The 7540-nt window shown below is 40.5% G+C and overlaps 1 pseudogene; it reads right to left on the reverse strand.

Moving 5' to 3' along the window:
* Positions 1-4877: 4877 nt before the first annotated feature.
* LOC133233378 (probable inactive 1-aminocyclopropane-1-carboxylate synthase-like protein 2) lies at positions 4878-6392 on the reverse strand (annotated as a pseudogene).
* Between the last annotated feature and the right edge of the window lie 1148 nt (positions 6393-7540).

Consider the following 7540-nt stretch of genomic DNA (forward strand, 5'->3'; position numbering starts at 1 on the left):
ATCCAACCATCTCATCCTCTGTTGTCCCCTTCTCTTCCTGCCCTCAATCCTTCCCAGCATCAGGGTCTTTTCCAATGAGTCAATTCTTCGCATCAGGTGGCCAAAGTATTCAAATTTCAGCTTCAACATCAGTCTTTCCAATGAACATTCAGGACTTATTTCCTTTAGGATGGACTGGTTGGATCTCCTTGCAGTCCAAGGGACTCTCAAGAGTCTTCTTCAACACCACAGTTCAAAAGCATCAATTCTTCAGCTGTCAGCTTGCTTATTAGTTCAACTCTCACATCCGTACATGACTACTACAAAAACCATAACCTTGACTAGACGGACCTTTGTTGGCAAAGTAATGTCTCTGCTTTTTAATATGCTGTCTAGGTTGGCCATAACTTTTCTTCCAAGGAGTAAGCATCTTTTTATTTCATGGCTACAATCACCATCTGCAGTGAATTTGGAGCCTAAGGAAATAAAGCCTGCCACTGTTTCCACTGTTTCTCCATCTATTTGCCATGAAGTGATGGGACTGGATACCATGATCTTTCTTTTCTGTATGTTGAGCTTTAAGCCAACTTGTTTACTCTTCTCTTTCACTTTCAAGAGGCTCTTTAGTTCTTCTTCACTTTCTGCCATAAGGGTGGTATCATCTGCATATCTGAGGTTATTGATGTTTCTCCCAGCAATCTTGATTCCAGCTTGTGCTTCCTCCAGCCCAGCGTTTCTCATGATGTACTCTGCATAGAAGTTAAATAAGCAGGGTGACAATACACAGTCTTGATGTACTCCTTTCCCAATATGGAACCAGTCTGTTGTTCCATGTCCAGTTCTAAATGTTGCTTCCTGACCTGCATACAGGTTTCTCAAGAGGCAGGCCAGGTGGTATGGTATTCCCATCTGTTTCAGAATTTTCCGCAGTTTATTGTGATCCACACAGTCAAAGGTTTTGGCGTAGTCATACCTACAATTTTATAGTTTCATTATTTACAATTGGAGATTCATAAGTGATGGATTAGTTTACACTGTTTAGGTTTCCAAATGAAAAGTGATTAAAAAGTATTTTTTATTTAAGGGGGACTTCCCTGGTGGCTCAGCAGTAAAGAATCCACCTGCCAATGCAGGAGACATGGGTTTGATCCCTAGATTGGTAAGATCCCCTGGAGAAGGAAATGGCAACCCACTCCAGTATCCTTGCCTGGAGTGTTCCACATGGGATCTCAAAGAGTTGTGAGAATTTACCACACTTGGAAAATACGTAGACCATTCTTCTATGACATTTTCTCATTCACTCAATATCAGATAACTATATAGAAATAAATTATAATGTATGTTTCTATCACTTCCCTGTTTTATTCTTCAGATGAGAGGATGCAACTTAGAGAGCTTTTTTCTTCCAAAATTGTAAACATATGGTTCTTTCCTCAAATAACCTTTATATCATATTTTGATATCTATAAGGCTCCACACTAGATATAAATGGGATAAAAGGTGCTATCTTCAAGTCTCTAGGAACCCGGAATGCACCATAGAAACAACAAAACACACACAGAGAAATGTAAAGTCTAATGTGCAGATACAACTTCATATGTGGAACTGACAAGCAGAATTTCGGAACTAGACCTTGAAGATCCTGCCAATTTCAATAGTCAGAGGTTGCATAAGGAAAATCATTCTAGTAGCAGATCCATGAGAAGTAATTTGGGGTCTGATGAAGGTTGTTGGGCTGATGTGAAGTATTCATGTAAGGGGATTATTAAAGTAAAGTTGGAAAAGGTTGAAAAAAATTAGTGGGGAGCCTGTATTTGAGGAAACATCAGGTTCGGATAGGGGACTCTAACGACCTGGCCGTTCTGTACCTTTTCTGACTTTATCTCTTACCAGATTTCCTCTGTTCCAGCCACACTAGAAAAGTGAAGTCACTCAGTCATGTCCAACTCTGCAACCCTGTGGAGTGTAGTCTACCAGGCTCCTCTGTCCATGGGATTCTCCAGGCAAGAACACTGGAGTGGCTGCCACTTCTGGCTCTTCAAATACATCAAAGGTCTCCTGCCTTAGGGCCTTTGCACTTGCTGTTTTGTGCATCATTACTGCTGTGTGTTCTCCCGGGATCTTTCCTTAGCAGGATCCCTTACTTCACTGTTGTACCTATTCACCAGGCTCCTCAAACAAGGATGGATCAAAAATAGCACTTTCCATACCACCATTCTATACTTTTATGATTTTCTTTGGTTTTCTTCATAACATTCATATTTCCTTCTCAGACAGGACACATACGTTTTGTTGTTGTTTTACTTATCTGTCTCCCCTACTAGAAGGTGAAAAAGAAACTTCAGGCAGCGTGAACAGTGCAACTCTCTATCTGTCATGTGTACTTCAGAGCCTGGAACGTAGGTGAAAAGTAAGGAATGTTCAACATGCATTATTTAAGGAATTAATAACATTTTAACTAAGTAAATAATCAAAGGAGAACTTCAGGAACATTGGTATGAATATGGGAATCTGTGACAATAATCTAGACAAGAGGTAATAATTGACCAAGAATAAGCACCATGGGGATAAGGAGAAAAGAAATGGATGTAAAAGCTTGATTTCCCTCCCTGGACTCAGAATCCTTATCTGTAAATCAAGGATTGTTGAACTAAAATTATGAATACAATTTTTCAGTATAGTAAAAATAATGCCTCTCTCAGGGCCAAATTTTAGGCAGGCTTACTGGCCATTACAAAAGAATCAGCTTCCCTAAATGTGGATTCCCTCTCCTGCAACCCACCCCATTGCATATGCAGGCATCCCTTGGTCCTCCACACTTTGCCCTGTAGGAAGCAAGGCTTGGGAAACCTAAGCAAAAATTAATACTCTGATTGCTGCTATTACTGTGGTTAATAAGTTGTCATTTGTCTGTGATCCAAGCTTCTCATGCCTTCTGTCAACATCCATGGAATCTATGAGTTTGCAAGTAGGGTAAAACCTCAGGTCCCCCAGGTGGCACAGTGGTAAATAATCTGCCTGTTGATGCAGGAGATGCAAGAGACATGGGTTCAATTCCAGGGTTGGGTAGACCCCCTGGAGAAGTCAATGGCAACCCACTCCAATATTCTTGCAGGGAAAATTACATGACTAGAGGAATCTGGTGGGCTACAGTCCATGGGGTCATGAAGAGTTGGAGACAACTGAACACGGACACAAGACAAAACACCATGGTAAAACCTCAGAATCGTCAACGTTCTTGGTAGGTGCAAGATTCATTTTATAGATATCAGTTATTTCAGTATACAAATGATTAAAGATGAATTAATTAACAAGACATTTAAAATAATGTGAAAAGAATAATAGAGTGATAAATTTAACAAAATATGTATAAGATTTTTACATCAAAAACTAGTGAAGCCTTATTGAGAGAAATTAAAGCCCTAAAGAATGGAGGGAGATTCCATACTTGTAGATGTGACAGTGTTCTTCCCCACCCCACCCCCCCCCACTCTATTATTTGAATCTGTGGAACGGGAGACAGAAACAGTCTATCTCTTCCATGGAATGTATCATCCCTCCCGTCTTAGGGACAGCACCCTGATAAGACTGTCTATTAGCTGCTATTTCAGAGGCCCTAAGAAGAGCATGTCTGGTCACAGTAGCTCCCTCATCTTTCCAATGAATTCCCTTTCTCTTTTTATTAGCTGTAGTCAATTTCTAAAGAACACTATCTGGTATTTAATTAAAAAAAAATTTGAAGAATCAGGATTTGTTGGTACACTTCTTTTTTTTAGTTTTTATTTTTTTTTATAAAAGAGCATTATTACTGAAGAACAAGAACCCCCAAACCTAGACTCAAAAGGGAGGATAAGCACAAGCCCAAATGACTGACCAAAGCCTCCAGTTGTTTCTAAAAGCCTTATTATCATCTATAAAAAGGTGGTGGTCCCTGCCTGACTCATTTTATATCAGCAGTGTTCACACTAAATCTCAGATATGCAAAAGTTTTGCAGAGAAACTCAAGTGGTGTGATTAACATAGCTGGAAACACCAGAGATGGAAATGAAAGACCCCAGGCTTGTCACAAGAGATTCATTTTAAAAGCCTTTTGAAAAAGAAAAAGTAGGAACTTCTGGAATTCTGCCTACACCCTGCTACTCATTCACTCATGGGCAAGGACAGTGTGATCTTGTCAGGATCCTATGGGACAGTGCCTCTAATGCCTGGAATATATTCCATCAGTTAGGGGTCATTTTTTCCCTTCCTTTCTGGCCTGCCCCTGGCAGCATTCGTCACATGTAATCTCCCTTAGAATTTTTAAAAGGACAAAAATTCATCTAACTTCCAAAGGTGATTATGAAAAATATCAACAAGAAAAAGAACAGGCCTGAAATTCAAAAGAATATGGAATTTAGAAGACATCAAAGACAAAAATAAACCCATTTAAACAGGGCCCCAAGGAGTTCCCTTTATTCCTGTAGGCTTTCCAATTCCAACCCCATAAAAATGTTTTGCACATGCAATAGCTAGCAAATAATGAAAGGATGCAAAGCTTCCAAAAATGACAGATGCTCAGCTGAAGGAGGTTGATGACTGAGTCACGCGAGCCCCTTCCTGGAGGAGCCCACTCTGCTCAGCCTCAGCACCAGTTTAGGTCAATGCCCCAGTGTTCTAGACCAGAGGCTGATAACAAGCCTCCCTGAGCATGTGATTGGCTGGAGTGACTGACTTGGAGAAAGAAAGCTTACTCACTCCCTCTGTACCTCCTCCAACCACTTCACTATCAAATCCTGCTTCTGCTCCATAGAGGCACCTGATAGAAATGATGCATCGTGTGTTTTAGCAGATGAGTTTATCCACCATGATTAGGTGGAAAATTCTAGGCACCTTATACTTGTAGACTTCACCATGGGACATCAGCCTGCTGTCAGGAAACAGCAATGGAGGAGCAGCTCTTCCTCACATGCATACAGGTCCAGGATGTGTTCCAAGTTGACTCAGACATAGAGGCCAGAGCCACAGTTGAGAAAGGGGATCTTCAACACCTTCACTTGTTGATAATGCTCCTGTGAGAGTTAGTGAGCAGATACACTTTTTCAATTTGTTTCCTGTGCTGGAGCAGCCAACATGGCTTGTCCTGGGTGATGCCAGAAATGCTGCAGAGCTCATGGCTGAGCCCACCTCCTTGTTGTGGGTATACAGAGCACCCAAGCCAAAGCGAGAGATGCTGAAATCCTTATTGGTGCTGACTGATTTATCACATGGGTGTTCTTGAGGTCAGACAAACTTTCCATGCCCAGAACGTTTTCATGTTCATCCAACACAGACAGCATGTAAATCTCATCTATGATGACATGTAAGTTGTATCTCTTGGCAAATTCCAGGTATTCCTTCAGTGAGTCCAGGGAGTAGAAGTCATCCAGAGGATTCTGAGGATTAATTATGCTTATTCTTCATAAGCATAGCCTCAAGCAGGGCTTTCTCCAACTTGTAAAAAATGAGCTGGAAAGGAGCATCAGCTCAACCTTCCCACACAGCTGGAAACTGAAGAGGAAACCACCGTAGAAGAGAATGAGGAGTCAGAAAGGCCTTAATTGGATCACACAAAACTGTGGCCAGCATTGAAAAGACAGAGCAACAACCATTTAGAAAAACCAAGTTTTCTGGATCAAGGTGGGCAATTGCCTTGCAGTAGTAGGTCAGGAATGGGGTCACTTCTTCCTCAGAGATGATTGCCCTCTCTAATTGGGATATTGCAGCACGATCTCCTCAATGCCATTCACATCACTCTGACTTAAGATTTCAGTCATCAGATCAGTACACAGCTTATGCTTATCAGTACCAGGGTTAATGAAGCCCAAAGTATTCTCATCTTCCTGGTATTCACCTCCATGGCAGCTCTTGTCATCCTAGAAGCTGGAGTGGTACAAGGCAGAGATGTCAATCTTACGGTTGGATAGGTCAAGACTGACAAATGAAGCTTCAAAATCTCTCAGTTGATGAACTAGGAGGTTGGGCTACCTGGACGATGGGCTCATTGCCCAACTCTGACATTGCTCCTAGAGTCCTGGAAAGGGCAAAACAGTTTGTTGGAGCTCTAGGCCACCCATGGCCCCAGACTGTAGGAGGTAGACCAGTTGACAGATTAAGTGGTCCAAGAGAGCTTCCTACTCTTGAATGGCTGGATTGTTCCTTTGCTCTTCCAGTGTCAGGTTCTGTTGCAAGTGCTTGGGTATCAGCTGTATGTTACGCTCTTCAGTGATCTACTGTAAATGCACCGTCATCTCCATCAGCTGGCTCTGAATGCTCTGGTTTCTGAGACCCTGGCCCCTCATTGGGCCACAAGGCATGTGGAAAGTGTCTGATCAGTGATTCGTGTTCTGGGTATTTGCATTGGCCTCTGCAGGCTGGCTAGAGGCCTCTGTTTCCATTCATCTTTCTCTGGTCTAAGATCCTCATGCCTGATGAAATTATCCTGGACCATCAGTGCTTAGAGATCTAACACACTCATCTCACTAAGCTTGCTTATCCATCTTTTTAATTATAATAATCCTAATTAATTTGAAGTTGTAGGTATTTCATTGTAGTTTTTTGATTGGCATTTCCCTACTGACTGATGATGTTGAATATTTTCTCATGTGCACATTGGCCATTTGAATGTTTTCTTAGGATAAAGGTCTATTAAATATCCTTTGCCCACTTTTTAATTGAGTTATCTGTCCTTATTGTATTGGATTGTCAGTGTTCTTTATATATTCTGGATACAAATCTCTTATCAGATATATGATTTGCAAATATCTTCTCCCATTCTGTAGGTTGTTTTTTTTTTTTTCTTGATTATATCATTTGTAGGACAAACTTTTTAATTTTGGCCAAGTCCAATTTAGCTGTTATTTTCTTTTATATCTTTCCTTTTGATGTGATATCAAAGAAACCACTCTCTAAAATTAATGTCATGAAGGTTTACTCCTATGTTATCTTCTAAGAGTTTTCTAGATGTAGTTCCTATGTTTAAGTCTATGAATATTTTGAGTTCATGTTTGTATATGGTGTGAGGTAGATGCCCCAATTTCACTCTTTCACATGTGAATATTTCATTGTCCCAGTGTCATTTGTTAAAAAGATTGTTCTTTCTTCCAGTGAATTATCTTAGCACATTTGTTCAAAATAAATGTGTCATTAATGTAAGAGTTTACTTCTGGACTCTTAAATCTATTCCATTGATCTCTGTATCTACCCTTATGCCACTACCACACTGTCTTGATTACTGTATCCTTGTAATAAGTTTTCAAACCAGGAAGTATGAGCACTTTAACTTTGCTCTTCTTCAAGATTATTTTTTGCCATTTTCAGTTCATATCCATTACTTTAAGCTACTGAGAACACATTCTTCCAATTTGCTTGGTTCTAGACTGAAATGCTTCTTTTAAATCCTTCCTCAAATGCCAGACCATTTAGCCCCTTTGTTTGCAAGCATGTTGCCACCTCTCCAAATTTTCACTTATGGTAGTCAACAATGAGTGCAAAGAGTACCTGGAAATCAAGGACAGGATGGAAAATACAGACTTTTAAAAGTAAA

Source organism: Bos javanicus, chromosome 20 (assembly GCF_032452875.1).
Source record: "Bos javanicus breed banteng chromosome 20, ARS-OSU_banteng_1.0, whole genome shotgun sequence".
Classification (NCBI taxonomy): domain Eukaryota; kingdom Metazoa; phylum Chordata; class Mammalia; order Artiodactyla; family Bovidae; genus Bos; species Bos javanicus.